At 38.3% G+C, this 19536-nt stretch overlaps 2 pseudogenes; both read right to left on the reverse strand.

Annotated features, from left to right (window-relative positions):
* Positions 1 to 764: 764 nt before the first annotated feature.
* On the reverse strand, positions 765 to 1742 carry LOC112677105 (olfactory receptor 1D2-like; annotated as a pseudogene).
* Positions 1743 to 13907: 12165 nt separating this feature from the next.
* LOC112677141 (cyclin-J-like) lies at positions 13908 to 15245 on the reverse strand (annotated as a pseudogene).
* Positions 15246 to 19536: the final 4291 nt, after the last annotated feature.

Here is a 19536-nt window from a genome sequence, read left to right on the forward strand (position 1 = left end):
GGTCTGTAGTATTTCCAAGTCTGCTGTTCCCATTTTCTGCATGATTTATCTGCATGAATTATCTATCCATTGTTGAAAGTGGGGTGTTGAAGTTTCTTACTCTTATTGTTGCTGTCCGTTTTCCTCTTCAGGTCTGTTAATACTGCTTTCTGTACTTAGATGCTCTTAACTTGGGCACATATACATTTATAATTGTTATATCTTCATGTTAAATTGACTTAAAAAAATCATTTTATAATATCCTCATCTCTTGTGACATTTTGACCTAAAGTCCTGTTTGTCTGCTATAAACATAGCTACTTGTCCTCTTTAGGTTGCATATAATGTGGAATGTCTTTTTCCTATCCGTTCACTTCCAGCCATTGCATTCTTAAATCTTAAGTGATAATGTCTTGTAGTCAACATATAGTTGTGTATATTTATTTTATCCATTCAGATATTGTATATCTTTTAGTTGGTGAGTTTAATCCATTTACATGAATTATGGATTCCAGAGCATGGTGGCAATGTGGTACTGTGGTCACATAAGATGAAGGATCTTATCCTACAAAATTCTGGTATTGGTGCTAGTGTGATCTAATTTATTTCCAAGGCCTTTGTGACAGGAGGACTTTGGGTTATGTATACATGTTTTTCCTTCACCACAGATATATACATTCATTTTGAACCAGAGCTATGTCCTAATCACTCCTGTATCCCCCATAGGATAATGCTTTGCACATGATAGAAAATTCCCAGCCTCCACTTCAGCATCCATAATTACCTCATGTCAACCTCTGGAAGGCTTTCCCTAGGAACAGTCTTCCCAGAGCCCCATGCATGTCCTTGTTCTTCAGGCTGTAGATGAAAGGGTTCATCATGGGGGTCACCACAGCATACATCATTGTGGCTACTGAGTCCTTCATGGAGTAGGTGTGGAGGGGCTGCAGATATACCATACCAAGTGTCCCATAGAAGAGGGAGACTACAGCCAAATTGGGGGGGGGCACAAGTGGAGAAGGCTTAGTACTTGCTAGAGGCTGAGGGCATTCAGAGGATGGCTTTGACAGTGTGGACATAGGACATGATCACAAACCCTAAGGGGGTCAGGAAGATAAAGATGCCTGTGGTAATCAGCAGTATGTGAATGCTCTGGGTGTTGGAATAGGCCAACCTTAGCATGACACACATCTCACAGAAGATGTAGCGGATCTTCCAGGAACCAAAGAAGGTCACTCTGGTCATAAGGAGGGTGTGGGTAAGGCCACAGATGACAGAAAGTGCCCAACACAAGGTGAGGAACAAAATAGAGAGTCCAGGGCTCATGGCTGTGACATAGTGGAGGGGGCGGCAGATGGCCACATAGTGGTCATATGCCATTGTGGCCAGAATGAGGTTGTCCAGTGTCACCAGGGAGACCAAGAAGTAGAGCTGTGTTAGGCACCCTGCATAGGAGATGGCTTTGTTCTGAGACTGAAGGTTTGCCAGCATCTTGGGTATTGTATTGGTGACAAAGAAGAGGTCTGTGAAGGAGAAGTTGGCCAGGAAGGAGTACATAGGAGTGTGCAGGCAGGGATCAGAGCCAATGGCCAGGATGATGAACACATTTCCCACCCCTGTAACCAGGGACCTGGACAGGAACATCCAGAACTGGACCTGTTGTTGCTCAGAACTGAGATCCCCAAGAGTAGGAATTCAGAGACTTCAATGTGGTTGCCTCCATCCATTTATCCAACTGTCTGCAACATCAGTACCATCAAATGTCTGCTAAATGTCCTTTGTTGAATAAGGACATTCAGATAAGCAAAATCAATGGCTTTTTTAGCATTAAAAAATATCTTAATTTCATAAAAACATCATTAAAATAGACTAAATTTTATAATTTCTTTTTAAATAAGAAGGAATAAGAGACACACAAAAAAAAGAACATAGAAAGTCTTTATGCACCTAATCATTCCAACAACTTCTAATTTGGCATACTCAATATTCTAGGGATTATGTCAATGTCATATGTGAAACGGTATCATATTGTACTCTTGCAGTGCTTAAAGACTCAAATGTTGTGTTGTGATAGTGTATATTGCATACGTTTTCAAAGACATTTTTTAATAGTAAATTTATTTTTTATTGGTGTTCAATTTGCCAACATACAGAATAACACCCAGTGCTCATCCCATCAAGTGCCCCCCTCAGTTCCCGCCATCCAGTCACCCCCACCCCCCGCTCTCCTCCCCTTCCACCACCTCTAGTTCGTTTCCCAGAGTTAGGAGTCTTTATGTTCTGTCTCCCTTTCTGATATTTCCTACCCATTTCTTCTCCCTTCCCTTCTATTCCCTTTCACTATTATTTATATTCCCCAAATGAATGAGAACATATAATGTTTGTCCTTCTCCGATGGACTTATTTCACTCAGCATAATACCCTCCAGTTCCATCCACGTCAAAGCAAATGGTGGGTATTTGTCGTTTCTAATGGCTGAGGAATATTCCATTGTATACATAGACCACATCTTCTTTATCCATTCATCTTCCGATGGACACCGAGGCTCCTTCCACAGTTTGGCTATTGTGGACATTGCTGCTAGAAACATCGGGGTGCAGGTGTCCCGGCGTTTCATTGCATCTGTATCTTTGGGGTAAATCCCCAACAGTGCAATTGCTGGGTCATAGGGCAGGTCTATTTCTAACTCTTTGAGGAACCTCCACACAGTTTTCCAGAGTGGCTGCACCAGTTCACATTCCCACCAACAGTGCAAGAGGGTTCCCTTTTCTCCGCATCCTCTCCAACATTTGTGGTTTCCTGCCTTGTTAATTTTCCCCATTCTCACTGGTGTGAGGTGGTATCTCATTGTGGTTTTGATTTGTATTTCCCTGATGGCAAGTGATGCAGAGCATTTTCTCATGTGCATGTTGGCCATGTCTATGTCTTCCTCTGTGAGATTTCTGTTCATGTCTTTTGCCCATTTCATGATTGGATTGTTTGTTTCTTTGGTGTTGAGTTTAATAAGTTCTTTATAGATCTTGGAAACTAGCCCTTTATCAAAGACATTTAAAGCAAGATATATACATTATAAATATGGGTATTACACAAAGAATACAAAGAACAAAGAATGGTAAGTAAAACTATTCGAAAGGAAAAGGAAAAATTATTTGCTGAAATGAGAACTTATCTGGGAAATCTAAGATAATCAACAGATTTGCCATTAGGAATAAAAAGGGTTTACATTAAACTGGACAATTACACAGTACATGGACCCCAATCTAATGGCATTCTCATAGTCCTATCATGCAATTATTAAGATTATATGGTCAGAACGCTTGAATTCCAGACTGAGTCTTGCCACATGTGAGTTGTCTGGTAAATTACTTGAGCTCTTTAATAGCCCATTTCTTCATGTGAAAATGATCCTGGTAAAATTAAGGTAAAATTAAGGTAAAATTAAGTAGTAATGTTCTTAACATTGGGATCTTGTCTGCAATGAACAGTCAAAAACATTGGCTATTGCTTTTATATGTAAACAATAATTAGAAATAGTATAGAACATAATGTGAAGCAATCACATCCACATAATCAGCAAACAGGTCCACAGATTAAAATGTTAGCAGGATGAAAAAAATGTTAGCAGGAATCAGGAACTTCAAAATCTCCAGTGAGGTATGATGTAGAAATTTAATAATAGATACATGATGATACCAAACAGAAAGATAAATTTGTTGTAATGGTACATTTTTCTTTGAATTAATCTAAAATCTAATATATTGACTGGGTGACGGGCACTGAGGTGGGCACTTGACGGGATGAGCACTGGGTGTTATTCTATATGCTGACAAATTGAACACCAATAAAAAATAAATTTATTAAAAAAATAAAAATAAAAAAATAAAATCTAATATATTGAAACAAAATTGTAACATGGCTTTAAAGAAATAAAAGATAATCTGTCATCTACAAATAAGCACGAAAACAAGCTAAGAAAATGTGGAGAAACAGAAAGAACGAGGTATTGCTTTGTCACATATCCAGGACTCTAAAACAGTGTGTACTAATGTTAGAATGAAAGATGAATAGAACTGGATAGATACTTTAGAAACAGAGCCAAGTGTATGTGGGATCAAGTGGATTATTATGATAAAACTTGAAATTAGTAGAAAAAAGTTGCACCATGCAATGAATGTCATTGGGACAACTGTCTATTATTTGGGAGAAAATCTAAATCAATGTCTTTATCTTACCAAATTGCAGCGATAGTAAAGACTAAACTACCTATTGCATCTTTTATCCTCTTGAAAATGTAATGTTTAAGAAGTAAAGATTTTACAAATAAAAATAAATAAATATAAATAAATTATATCAAATCCTACCAGAGTGATAGGTAGTGGAGTGATAGATAACTACTATTAAGATTTTGGTGTCTTTGGGACACCTGAGTGGCTTAGCAATTGAGCATCTGCCTTTGGCTAAGGGTGTGATCCTGGAGTCCTGGGATCGAGTCCCACATTAGGCTTCCTGCAGGGAGCCTGCTTCTCCCTCTGCCTAAGTTTCTGCCTCTCCCTCTGTCTTTCATGAATGAATAAATAAAATCTTTCAAAAAAAAAAAGGTTTTGGTGTCTTTTTCATTGAGGCACAAAAGGCAGAATAAGCCAGTTTTGTCAAGCATTGGGTAAAGAGCCTTGCAGAAAGAGAGCTGTATGTACAAAGGCCCTGAGGTGGGAAAGGTCTCGTTCCGTTTAAGGTACTAAATAAAAGTCAGTACAGCTGGAGGCTTAGAGATTTTTCTTATTCTTCTTGCATAACCTGTATAATTTTTTCTTTACTCTTTAAAATTTTAATTTTCCAATCTTTTTCATTGGTGTTTCTCCATTTGATAGAGGGTCTTTTCCAATCTAAAATTTATTTCTCCCTTCATTTTATTGCATTCTCTCATTATTTTATTTTCCTACATTTCTTGAAATTAATACTATAATGGATATATATTAATGTTTCATATTGGGAAACTCTAACCCCCTCCAAATCAGTAGCAAATCCAAACTTACCTCGCTGAAAATGAACAGACATATTAGAATCACAGTCATTTGAATGAATTAAAGAGTCTAAAAGTAAGTTATCATTCTAAGTAATCAGATGAATGGTCCCTTTATGCAGAAGACTTTTTTAATGAAAAGAGAGAAACTTTAAAAATTTGATTCATTATATCAAAGTAGGAGAATATTGCATCTATCTAAAGAGACTGCTTCACTTTTAGGAAGTCTTGCTTTTGTGTGAAAAATAAGAAGATTTAACACAGAGTAAGCAATTAACTTCTGGCATGACAGTGTGAGATGCTCCAGTGTCCAGTCCACAGGAAAACTGGTAGAAATATAGAAATATGGTAATTTAAAGTCACTGGAAATGATCCTAAGACTGAACAGCAAATGAAGAAACATCTATTCAAGAAACTCTTAGAAAATTCAGTGGAAAACACCAGAAGCTGTGGCATTTAAACTAAGATGCTCCCTCTCCCTCCTCCTAGCTCATTGATATGGGGACTTCACTCTAGACTTCTACATCCCAAAGCCACAGATCTCTTTATACCCAGAAGAAAAGCTTTCTTCCCAGGAGAGCAGATCTTTGGTGCTCCTAGTCATGCCCCCAGCTACCTGTTGCTGAGGTTAAGTCCTAGACAAGTGTAGTTAAGAGGTGGGTCCTTTTTCTGCTTAGCTTCCACTTCTTGAACAGAGGCTCTACCTTGGTGTGGAGTGCTGAGTTTATAGAAACTCCAATGGTCCTTGCTTATCCTGGCTTATGGAGTTGTTGATTCTACACCAGGAGAGGTAAGCTCCCTCTCCCTGGAACTCAGGCTGCTGCCTCTCTGACAAAGTGCTCAGCTTCTAGGGGCTGTGGGGTGACTTAGAAGATTGCTAATTTCCTCACCCCCAGTTCCAGAAACATGGTTTAGAAATTTGCTTGAGTGTAGAAGCAGTCCTAAAAAGTAGCTCTTAATTTATTCTCCAAGAATTGAGTTCATTTGCAACAAAGCACAAATTCAAGCCTAAATGTGCTCTCAAGAACAGCAGAAAGGCAATTGGTATATATAGCCTAGGCTGTAGGCCAGTTACTGCACCATAGAAAATGGAGAAATAAGACAGCTGGAAAGAACCTTCATAGGGGCAGAAGAAATATTAAGCACTGAGTTAAAACACTATTCCTTCCAAGGAGTCACAATTTGATAGGATTCATTGTATGGCAATTTAAGTCACCAGAGAATTGCTGAAAATCATAGAACAACCAGCTGTCAAGTAGTGGAGTTTAATAGCTGAATGCTGTGAAGGAAAGAGAGGAAGAACCCTCCCAATTCTATGGTTAGCTCACAGTGACTGTAGGCATACTCACAGCTGTGCTGTCCCCAGGAGCAACACCAGAGGTTTAACACTGTGGGGATAAAATTGACTGCAATAAAATAATTCAGCCAACACTAAAAAAAAATAAGTAACATAACAAGATTCAGAAGGGAGGCTCAGTACCTAGAGTTGCTGCAATGTAGTATCTAAAATGTTCAGTTTTCAACAAATTCTTATACCTTAAAAAACAAAACAGGGAAATATGACCTATACAGCTGGATAAAAAAGCAGGTAAGAGAAACCATCTGTGAGAATGATGAAATGACAGCCCTAACAGAAAAAGACTTCAAAGAAGCCATTAAAAGTATGTTCATAGAACTTAAAAAACTCAACACTCGCAAACAATCCAATTTAAAAATAGCAGAAGACATTTCTCTAAAGACGATGTCCAGTTGGCCAACAGACAGATGAAAAAATGCTCAACATCACTCATCATCAAGGAAATGCAAATCAAAACTACAATGAGCTATCACCTCACACCTGTCAGAATGGCTAGCATATTTTTTTTTAAAGCACAAGAAACAACAGGTGTTATTGAGGATGTGGAGAAAAGAGATTTCTTGCACTGTTGGTGGGAAGAGAAACTGGTGTAGCCTCTGTGGAAAACAGTATGGAGGTTCCTCAAGAAGTTAAAAATAGAGCTACCATATGATTCAGCAATTGCACTACTGGGTATTACCCAAATAATATAAGAATACTAATTCAAAGAGATACTTGTAGCCCTATGCTTATCACAGCATTATTTACAATAGCCAAAGTATGGAAGCAGCCTAAGTATCCATTGATTGATGAATGGATAAAGAAGAGTGGTGTATATATATAGATAGATATATATAGATATATATAGATATATATAGATATAGATATATATAGATATATATACTGTTCATTCATAAAAAAATGAAATCTTGCCATGAATGGAGCTAGAAAGTAAGTATAATGCTAAGTGAAATAAGTTAGTCAGAGAAAGACAAATGCCATATGATTTCATTTATATATGGAATTTAGAAAAACAAAAACAAGTTAGGAAAGAGAAAGAGAGAGAAAAAGACAAATCAGGAAATAGACGCTTAACTCCAGAGAATAAACTGATGGTTACCAGAGGGGAGATGGGTGGGAGATGGGTGAGATAGGTGATGGGGATTAAGGAATGCAATTGTGATGAGCACTGGCTGGTGTATATAGAATTACTGAATCACTGTATTGTATACTTGAAACTAATTTAACACCATATATTTATTAACTGGAATTAAAATAAGTACTTAAAAATTAAAAATAAAAAAGATTTAAAATAGAAAATAAGGTTTATAAATTTAAAAACAGAGTATATTCATAGAAAAAAAGGAAAACATTCAAGGAAGTAAAAGAAAGGACAAACATTATATGTTCTCATTCATTTGGGGAATATAAATAATAGTGAAAGGGAATATAAGGGAAGGGAGAAGAAATGTGTGGGAAATATCAGAAAGGGAGACAGAACATAAAGACTCCTAACTCTGGGAAACGAACTAGGGGTGGTGGAAGGGGAGGCGGGTGGGGGGTGGGGGTGAATGGGTGATGGGCACTGGGGGGGGGCACTTGATGGGATGAGCACTGGGTGTTATTCTGTATGTTGGTAAATTGAACACCAATAAAAATAAATTTATTAAAAAATAAAAAATAAATAAAATTCTGTAGAAAGATTGATATAGATTATGCAAGTTGAAAAAAGAGAGAAAATTAAGAGAGCCTCAGAGAAATGTGGGACATCATTAAGCACACCAACATATGTAGTAGGAGTACTGGAAAGAGGAGAGATAAAGAGAAAGAGAGAGAGAGAGTAAGACAGAGAGAAAGATATACAGAAAAATATTTGAAGAAATAATTACTGAAAACTTCCCAAATTGGTTGAAAAATACACATCTAGAAGCTCAATAAACTCCAAGTAGAATAAAAAGAGGATTCTGCAGATGTATCATCATAAAAAAGCTGAAAGGTGAATACTAAGAGAAATCCTGAAAGTAGCAAGAAACCAATAACTACTTACACAGGAACCATAACATTAACAGCTCACTTAGCAAAAACAGTGGGGTCCAGAAGGCAGTGGGATAACATATTTGAAGTATTAAACAAAAGTTAAAAAAAAAAAGCCTATCAAACAAGAATCACATGTCCAGTGAAGCTACTTTCCAAAAAAGGAAATATAAAATATTTCTCAGGTCAACAGAACTGAAAGAATTTGTTCCTGCTTCACAGAAAATACTGAAGGAGTTATTTTGAACTGAAAGTATAAGTGACCCCAGGTGTAATTCACATGCACACAAAAAACAAAGAACAGTGGTAAAGGCAATTAAGCAAATATAAAACACAGTATAAATGCTTATTTTCTCCTTTTTGCCTGAATCAATTTACAAACCAAGTTTACAGAATAATATGTATGTGATATATTGTTGAGCCTATAGCCTATAGATGTATATAATATGTGTGTAATATATTGTCAATAGCAGCACAAAGAATGTCAGTGGGATCAAAGCTGTACTGATGAAGGAAATGACTACAGAGGGTAAAGTAATAATTATAACAATATATGGTTCAGCTTGTAAACTAATAGATGTTATACTATAACCATAATAGTAGAAAAAAGAGGGAAAAGAGAATAGATCTACATAAGAATAATGTTCCTATACATCACTGGAATTAAGCTAGTATAGGCCTGAAGTGCTTCTCACATTTTAAGATGTATATAGAAGAACCTAGAGCAACCACTGAAACGAACAATCCAAACCTTAAAGAATATAGTTTCAAAATCATTAAAGAAATTAAAATGCTATATTAGAAACTATTCACTTAATGGAAAAGAAATCAGTTAAAGGAGGAATAGAGGCACAAAAGACATGAGACGTGTAGGAAATGTTGTTATTTCTTGGTCTTTGTGTTCTTTGACACTTGCCCTATCCTACATTTTGCTTGAATGTCTGTTCTCCACAATACTGTGAGTGCTTCAAGAGCAGAGATGGTAGCATTACTTGTACCCCAGGACCTTGCATGGCATCAGACACAGCATAGGATCAACATATGAAGGTGGAACTGAACTGTACAGGGTATTAGGCATTGTGTGCATTCGAGATAAATGAATGAAGTACAGTGATCAGCTCAATAACTTAAATGAATCAGCAATACTACAGATAAAATGCAGTAATTAGAAAAATCAGCCAGGGTGACAGAGGAAGTAGGCCTGTTCTGGAATTTCAATCTGGAATATGATGAATTTGAAGTAGCAGTAGGACAAACAAATGCAGATGTATGGAAGATGAGTAACCCAAGAGATTAAAATTACTTGGGGCTCCAGTTTGGGGGAAGAGCAGAAGGCCCAGCAGTTAACAAATGAATAGATTTGTTATCTTCACAAAGTTGAATCCCCATGTACCCAGTGTGGGTGGTACAGTGGGGGGGGCGGGGGAGGACATTTTGAATCTGAAGTTTGGGTTCAAGTCCTAGTGTAACATATACAACTGTTTTTCTGAACAACTACCCCTTTGGAGCACTGATTAGAAAATGTGTTGCGTTTTATATATGTTAAAATATTGTATTTAGTTCACACAATATCACAAGTTGACTCTAATATTCCAACTTCTTGAATATGAGTTAATGAGCTTACCAAGTTGCTCAACCAGGAACTGATAGAGTCAGAATGAGAGTGCCCCTCTTATTCCTCCAAAGTCCATGCCCTCATCACTTTGCCATACAATAAATAAGACAATGCCTAGCCTAATGGAGGTTTGGAGAAGAGCTGAAATACTGTACACAGATGTACTTCTCCAACCTAAATGGGAATGACTGTAAAGGAAGTCCTATTCTTAATTTTTTCTCCAATTTCTGACTATTTTCCACTTCCTCCAGTAGGAAACCCTGCTCTCAGGACAAAGAGACATCAGGGGCCCTAGTCACCTCTTCATCCCCAGCCTGGCTCTGCCCACCTGTGTCTGCAGAGAGTGACCTAGATGCAGATCCATTTGTGGCTGGCTCCTGGGTCCTGTTTACCTGGGGAGAGATGAGTGACAGAAAGTAGCATCATGGACTTCCCATACATGGAGTATGATTTGTCCAAGTCAGCAGCTAGGGAGTAAAATAGAGACAAAGAGAAGAGCTAGTGCTCTGCCAATGAAGGGGGCTGGTGGGGAAGTGGATTCTCTATCACAAAAGGCATTCAAACATTATCCCAGAGGCTGAGTGGTCATTTCAGAGCTGATGCAAGCATTTAGTGGAGGTAGGTGTAGTTAAGATCTCTTTGAACTCTGAGATTCCAAACTGTAAGAGTAATCATGTGATAGACCTCTGGCATTTGAGTGAAAATGGGAGTAATTATTAGCACAGGCTCTAGAGACTTTTTGTATATACAGCTTCCCACATTTGTTATTTGTTACTGTAAAATTCACCTATGGTTCAACACCATGAATGAGATCATTTATTCTCCCAGTACTTAAGAGAGGGTTTTAACTGAAGAGATCTGTCCAAGGTGGTGGAATGATTTAGTGGCAGGGATGAGGCTTTGACCAGGAGTTCCAAACCACATGTTTGCTTTGTTAGTCCAGAACTGGGAGGAGTAACCCTGAAAACTTGAGACTAGCAAAAGAAGGACTGCTTGCCTCTTAGAAAAATAGTTGAGTGGGATCCTTGGGTGGCGCAGCGGTTTGGCGCCTGTCTTTGGCCCAGGGCGCGATCCTGGAGACCCAGGATCGAATCCCACGTCGGGCTCCCGGTGCATGGAGCCTGCTTCTCCCTCTGCCTATGTCTCTGCCTCTCTCGCTCTCTCTCTGTGACTATCATAAATAAATAAAAATTAAAAAAAAAAAAAAGAAAAATAGTTGACTGATAATGGGGACTGATGGGCTAATTCCAGAGACCACTCCAAGACCCCTGCCCCCCAAATGGCCTAAGGATGAAAACAAGCATGATGGTAATTCCCAGAGTGACCCCAACCCTGAGCACACCGGCCACCACCTCAGTTTCTGTCCTGGAGACAAAGGTCTTTCACCTTCTTAGACCTTATCAAAAAGAAGCATACATACAAAGAAATAAGATACCAAAGGCGAGAACCAACAGATGAAATGCATACAGGGACTCCAGACAATATAATAATCAGACACAGAAAAAAACCCCAAAGATTTTCGTTTATGAGCTAAAACCAAGCCTGAAAATTTGGATAGGAATTTTGACAAATTGACAAAATGTGAATAACCAGAACTCACATAAAAAACACATTGTTAGCATTTCACACTTATGTCCTCTTGCAGCCACTGTTCCTGCAAGACTAACCACTCCTAATAGCATAATTTACTTTTACCCATATTTTACTTTATATAAATGAAGTTACATCATTTGCGCCTATTTCACTTAACGTTATATATGTGAAGTTTATCCATATTGCTGCATGTGGTTATAAATAATTCATTACTGTATAATGTTCTGTTATGTGACTATACCACTAAAAGAAATCCATTCTATCTTGATAAGTACTAACAGTTTCCATTTTTGGCTGTTATGAATAGTGCAGCTATGCATACTCTTGGGCATCTATACTTTGTGCTAAGTGATTTATTGTTTTAACTTTAACATTTAGATGTGTTATTAATCTAGAACTGATTATGATATTTGGTGAGGTAGAGGTCAAAATACATTTTTCCCCCACAAGTGTGGATATCCAGCTAAATATTAAATATGGTGTATTTTTCTGTTTTTTTTTATTTTAAAAATTATTATATTTTTTTTCCAAATTTTTATTGAAATTCCAGTCGGTTAATATATAGTGTAATATTAGTTTCAGGTGTAGAATTTAGTGATTCATCATGTGTATAGAACACCCAGTGCTTATCACCACAAGTGCCCTCCTTAATATCCATCACCCTCTTAACCCATCCCCCTGCCCACCTCCCCTCCAGTACCTTCAGTTTGTTCTCTATAGTTAAGAGTCTGCTTCTTGGTTTGCCTTTCTTTTTTCCCCCCTATGCTCATAAGACCTAAATGTGAATAGGAAACCATCAAAATCCTAGAGGAGAACACAGGCAGTAGCCTCTTTGACAATGGCTGTAGTGACTTCTTACTAGATATATATCCAGAGGAATGTTGAGGAAGCAGAGCAAAACTAAACTATTTCATCAAATAAAAAAAAAACAAAAACAAAATAAAAGCTTCTGCACAGCAAAGGAAACAATCAACAAAACTAAAAGGCAATCTACAGAATGGGGGAAGATATTTGCAGACGACATATATGATAAAGGGTTAGTATCCAAAATAATAAAGAACTTACAAAACTGCATACCAAAAAAGCAAGTAATCTAGTTAAAAACTGGGCAGAAGACATGAATAGCCACTTTTCTGAAGAAGACATACAGATGGCTAGCAGATACTTGCTTACTTTAAACAAATAATAATGTGGTATAGTCTTCAGAGTAGAGATCTTCTACATCTTTTGCTAGATTTATTCTTGTTTGTGCCTTTTATTAAATATTTCCCAGATTTCAATACCTACAGAAAAGTAATTGTCCATACCAATAATTATATTATGTTATCATATATTTACTAAGCTAGTAAAATGAGTACAACAGTGAAACATTATTGGTGAGACTGTGAGTAAAGAGTATATTTTGATGACAAATTGACAGTATAGAACATGAACTTTAAAATTATTCATATGTATGTGTGGATGTATTTACTTTTAAGAATGTATGTGAGGGGAGTAAATCACATGAAAAATAGTGCATGTTGAAATGATTTTTTTTAATATTCAAAAATTTGAATTAATCCTCAAACAGTACAGTAGGGTAATCTTTGACAAAACTATGGTGTGAGGGTGTGTTGACACTTCTTAAAATGTATAGTTATGACACGTGTTAACTGTGTTGTTACAAACATATTCACATACAAAATATAAATATGAAAGAGTAACATAATTTAAGTTAAAAGGTAGAACTAAAAATATTGGTGAATATTTACTTAAGCAGTGAAAGATGCATGTTTATCAATGAATTACGAGAGAGTATAGGACAGTACAAATCTGTGTGTTTTAAGTTAATTGGGTAAATTTTTACTTTAAATCTATCTATCTAGCTAGCTAGATAGCTAGATAGCTATTTCATTGGAGTTAGATTTGCCAACATATAGTATAACACCCGGTGCTCATCCTGTCAACTGCCCCCCTCAGTGCCCATCACCCAGTCACCCCATTAGGGCCAACATTAGGCCCAGAGCCCACCAAAGGTCAAATCTCAATTAGAGTCTGTCCAAATTTTCTGTTGTATTGAATATTTTTGAAATATTTGGATCATCAGCCAGGGTTTAAAATTTTTATCACACAGGGATGTGTTTTAACAGGATTTGATATACATATTGTTAAAGTGTTTGCAGTGTTTGTTCAGTCCTGCCAGGTATTCAAGGTGCACTGAAAGGGAAATTCTGTCTTCCTGATGCTGGTATCTGAAGAGCTCTGATGCAATCTGGATCCCTTTCCTTTCGAAGAGAAGTTTACAAAAAGCTTGCCCCAGAGCTTCAAGTCCCAGAACAGTCTAGGTCAGGAATTACCTTCACATAAAATCACCTTTCAAAGCATGGAGTAATGCAAGGGTAATGTTCATTTATCTGATAACTCTGGTTATAAGAAACATTCGGACAGGGCTTCACTTGTACTGGTATTGCCAGTGACATCCCAATACCAGTCTGCAAATATCCTCAGCAAACAAAGGATATTTTGGGGACTTGTTACGTATGTTGTACAGCAGAGAGATTTGTCGTCTATATGACTTCCAAATCCTGTAAACGAAGCATTTCAGTGTTGTCATTTTCAGCTATAGACCATCCCACGATTATTGCTTTTACTTTTTCTATTAAGAGATGGCTCTGTATGTCAATTATTTTTCAATAAAATTGGGGGAAAAGGAAAAAATATGCACACGCCCGAGGCCCTGAACACTGGCTTGGAAGCCAGCAGGCCGGGTCTGCAGTGTGTCCAGTGTGTCGGGCGAGGTGTGTGTGGTAGATCCGATCTGCGGGCAGCCGGGCCCCTCCGCTACAGGATGGCGGTGCTGCAGGGAGGTGTGGTGCGTCTGATGGGGGCAGTGGGGCTGCTGGAAGTGAGGCTGGGAGGCCGACTGCAGCTCACTCAGCCCGCCGGCCCGGACCCTGCCTGTGCTGTTTGTTGGCCTCCTTGACATCGTTATCATGTGCGATCAATAGCGGTTCAATGCACTGCACTAAAAAGTCCCAGGAGTAAGCAGGAAGAGGATGCAGTCTTGTGAGCCACGTAGGAGAAGGACGAAGTATAATCCTTGAAGAAGCCACACATGCAGCAGCTTGCAAAGATACTTCCAGGAAATAATCTGCATCCTTGGCCATGTAGAGTTTCTTTTTTTCCCCAAGCAAATCATCGGCCAGCCATCATGAAGCTCTGTTTGGTGTACTGCTCCGGAGAGATAATACTCCATGAAATGGGCAGCTGCTGGAAGGCAGAAGTTCCACTGAAAGGTTTCTAATAATAGCAGTTCCATATGTAGCAAATTTTGCTCTGTTAATACTAGATTCCTATTAGTCATACAACCCAGGCTGTTGAGCTGTTCCAGCTTGGGCACTGCTATCTTCTTTTTCTTCAGGTTTACTTGCTAACAGTGGACAGGAAAGTGCAACTAAATGCAGCTGCTGGATAGAGAGGTACATATCGATCCATAAATGTCCGGCAAATAGCAAGATGTTGGGCAGAAGGGCAGAGGGTGAAGCGATTGCTCACCAATGGCAATCAGGTCAGCAAACTACCTTCTGAGACGCAGTGGAGGGGACGGACTGGCCTTTGTAGGAAGGCAACTTCAGCTCCTTGTATCGAAGCGCTTGACGTCCCCGCCACCACTTTCCCTCCAGCTCCATGGGACCGGGCTGCGGCCTGGCCAGACGCAACTTCGGGGGGAACCTTGGCGCTCACAGCCCCAGCCCCGTGGGCGGGGGAAGCCGGCCCGAAGCGCCCGCCTCAGCTGGGGCCCAGCACCAGCTCAGCCGCCCGTTCTCCATCTCTGTTGTGATCTTCTTTTATGTTTCCTTCCCTTCCCCTATGTTCATCTGTTTTGTTTCTTCCACATATAAGCAAAATCATATATTTGTCTTTCTCAGACTGACTTATTTTTGTTCAGCATAATATACTCTTAGTTCCATTCATATTCTTGCAAATGGCAAGATTTTATTATTTTTGATGGCTAATATTCATATATGTTCATATGAATTCATATATAAATAGAGTCATATATATACCACTTCTTCTTTATTCATTCATCAGTCATGGACATTTGGGCTCTTTCCATAATTGGCTATTGTTGATAGTGCTGCTACAAAGGGTGGGATGCATGTGCCTCTTTGAGATGCTATTTTTATAACCTTTAGATAAATACCAGTAGTGCAGTTGCTGAGTCATAGGGTAGTTCTATTTGTAACTTTTTGAGGAACCTCCACACAGTTTTCCAGAGTGGCCGCACCAGTTTGCATTCCCACCAACAGTGCAAGAGGATTCCCCTTTCTCTGCATCCTCTCCAACATCTTTTGCTTCCTGAATTGTTCATTTTAGCCATTCTCTGTGGTGTGAGGTGGTATTTCTTTGTGGTTTTGATTTATATTTCCCTGATGATGAGTGATGTTGAGCATTTTTCCATGTGTCTGTTGGCCATGTGTATGTCCTCCTTGGAGAAATGTCTATTCATGTCTCCTGCCCATTTCTTAACTGGATTATTTATATTCTGGGTGTTGATCTTGATGAATTCTTTATAGATTCTGGATACTAGCCCTTTATCCGATAGTACATTTGGAAATACCTTCTTCACTTATCTTCTCCATTCAGGACACTCATTTATTCGATCTGTTGTATTTCAGTTTTGTTGATTGTTCCCTTCACTATGCAGAAGCTTTTTATCTTGATGAAGTCCCAATAGTTCATTTTTACTTTTGTGTCTCTTGTTTTTGGAGATATGTCTAGGTAGAAGTTCTCTCCTCTAAGATTTTGATGGATTCCTGTCTCACATTTAGGTCTTTCATCCATTTTGAATTTATTTTTGTGAATGGTGTAAGAAAGTGGTCCAGTTTTATTCTTCTGTATGTTGCTGTCAGTTTTCCCAACACCATCTGTTGAAGAGACTGTCTTTTTCCCATTGTATATTCTTTCCTGCTTTGTCGGATATTAGTTGGCCATAGAGTTGAGTGCCCATGTCTGGGTTCTCTATTAGTGTCCATTGATCTATGTGTCTGTTTATGTGCTAGTACCATACTGTCTTGATCACAGCTTTGTAATACAGCTTGAAGTCTGGAGTTGTGATGCCTCCTGCTTCAGTTTTCTTTTTCAACATTCCTTCAGCTATTTGGGGTCTTTTCTGGATCCATACGGATTTTAGGATTGTTTGTTCTAGCTCTTCAAAAAACGCTGGTATTATTTTGCTTAGGATTGCATTGAATGTGTAGACTGCTTTGGGTAGTAGAAATGTATAGACATTTGTTCTTCCAATTCACGAGTATGAAATGTTTTCCCATTTCTTTGTGTCTTCTTCAATTTCCTTCATAAGAGTTCTTCAGTTTTCAGCCTATGAATCTCTTACATTTTTGGTTAGGTTTATTCCTAGGTATCTTATGGTTTTATTTTTTTATTTTTTTTTTAAATATATTTTTTTTAATTTTTATTTATGATAGTCACAGAGAGAGAGAGAGAGAGAGAGAGAGAGAGAGAGAGAGGCAGAGAGAGAAGCAGGCTCCATGCACCGGGAGCCCGACGTGGGATTCGATCCCGGGTCTCCAGGATCGCGCCCTGGGCCAAAGGCAGGCGCCAAACCGCTGCGCCACCCAGGGATCCCTCTTATGGTTTTAGATGCAATTATAAATGAGATCAATTTCTTGATTTCTCTTTGTGCTGCTTCATTATTGGTGTATAGAAATGCAACATTTCTGTAAATTGATTTTGTATTCTATGACTTTGTTGAATTCATGAATCAGTTCTAACAACTTTTTTGGTGGAGTCTTTCAGGTTTTCTATATAGTGTATTATGTCATCTGTGAAGAGTGAAAGTTTGAGTTCTTCCTTGCCAAATTGGATACCTTTTATTTCTTTTTGTTGTCTGATTGCTGAGGCTAGGACTTTCAGTACTGTGTTGAGCAATAATGGTGAGAGTGGACATCCCTGTCGTGTTCCTGACCTTCGGGGAAAACTTTTTCCCCATTGAGTATGATATTAGCAGGGTAGCTGGCTATCAACAATTGACTTCTACTGGAGGAGATATTATCTACAGTAATCACAACCTATGTCATTAAGCATGTAACCAGATACTTGAAGGGAAATAAACAAAAATAAAAATAGCATTGCATAGTAGATTTTTATTTTCTTATGGAATCTAATTACCTTATTGTACATGTATTTGCCAAAACTTTTACCAGCCTAGCTTTCCAAGTTTCCACAATAATCAATGTCTTATGAAAATATTGGCCTGAGCTGATTTTGGGAGCAATACAGAACAGTGTGAGCTGAGAGCCACATATATTATGAACTGGTGACAGTGTTCCTGAATGCTACAATAAATAAATTTGAACTTTATTCTGCAGGCATTGTAAGGCTGTTGGACATTTCTAATAGGGTGGTAGTTACATTCAATGGAGATTAATCTGATTGTGATGTGCAGAATGGATAGAATGGGGGAGATTGGAGACTGAGGAATGTTTAGGAGGGGGTTTCAATCATTTATCTAAGAGACTATGAACTATCCATAAAATCACTCTTTCCTGGTCCCTAATTGTATGAATGCTACCATGCCACTAGAGTTCAGCACATATTAATGATGCCAGGCATTATGCCAAATGGTAAACATTGGTGTTGCAAAGATGAAATTGACCTGGTGAGAAACCTGGGTGTCATTATATACCCATTTTTCTTCTTCTTCATCTGCATCCAAATACTACCAAACCCTGGTGATTTTTGCTTTGTTAGTATAGTGAAAACTTACCCATTTCTTTTTGTTTGTCCACTGTCCTTGATTCCACTGCCACTACCTTCATTCAGGACACTCATTTATCACTTAGATTTGGGCATTCTTCTTGCCTATAGACATACCCACCTGCCATCTGGTCTCCTCACCACAGAAAGAATGGGATTTTTACAAATTATATCTGATTTTGTCACTCCTTCAGGGTTTCTCATTACTCTCAGGATAAACTCTAAACTTCTTCATATGGCCCGAAGACCCTTGATCATACTGGTGTTTATTATCGATGTCTCCATTGATTCAAGAACCTCCTTCTCCATTCTACACCCTATCTGCACAATTATATTTTCAATTACTTAGAAGATCTAGATACTTTTTCAGCCTTGGGGTTTTTCCTATCTTACTCTCTTGTGCTAGAATAGAATAGTCTTCTCTTAGGTCTCAGCTTAGTTGTCATTTCTTCAAGGAAATCTTCCCTGACCTATCATCTTACTAACAAACTCAGTTTTACATACCCCTTCTGATTCTGTGTATTCCCCATCACAGCATGTGTCACTCTGGTTTGTGACAGTCTATTTACTTGTCTGTGTCCTCCATTCTACTGTATCTTTAAGAGTAGCTTAAGAAAATGTCTATTTTGTTCATCTTTGAAATCTAGCATTAGCTCTGAGTCTGACACAATATAGGTGCTCAGTAAGTTTATGTTAATAAATAAACCTCAAGGAGGGACACCTGGGTGGCTCAGTGGTTGGGCATCTGCCTTCGGCTCAGGACGTGATCCTGGAGTTCCGGGATCAAGTCCCACGTCGGGCTCCCTACATGGGCCTGCTTCTCCCTCTGCCTGTGTCTCTCCCTCCCTCCATCTCTCTCTGTGTCTCTCATGAATAAATAAATAAAATCTTTAAAAAATCTCCTACATATTTAAAAAAAATAAACCTCAAGTAATAGAAAGAATTGAAAGGGGGAATTGGATAGATGTAATATCAGACAGAGGGAATTGGCTGGATCTTTTGATTAGTAGTTTCACACATAGCTTTTAGTTAATAAAGTCCTGGTCATAGGAATATGTAAGAAACATTATGGTTACAGAGACACAAAGATGTCAAACAAAACAAATATACTTTTTCTAGGTAAAATTCTGGGAATGGAACACTGTTTCATCTGAGGAATTAACTCACAGAATCCGTTTTCTACCTTGCTCCTTTTTCCCTCCA

Source organism: Canis lupus, chromosome 9 (assembly GCF_003254725.2).
Source record: "Canis lupus dingo isolate Sandy chromosome 9, ASM325472v2, whole genome shotgun sequence".
Lineage (NCBI taxonomy): Eukaryota > Metazoa > Chordata > Mammalia > Carnivora > Canidae > Canis > Canis lupus.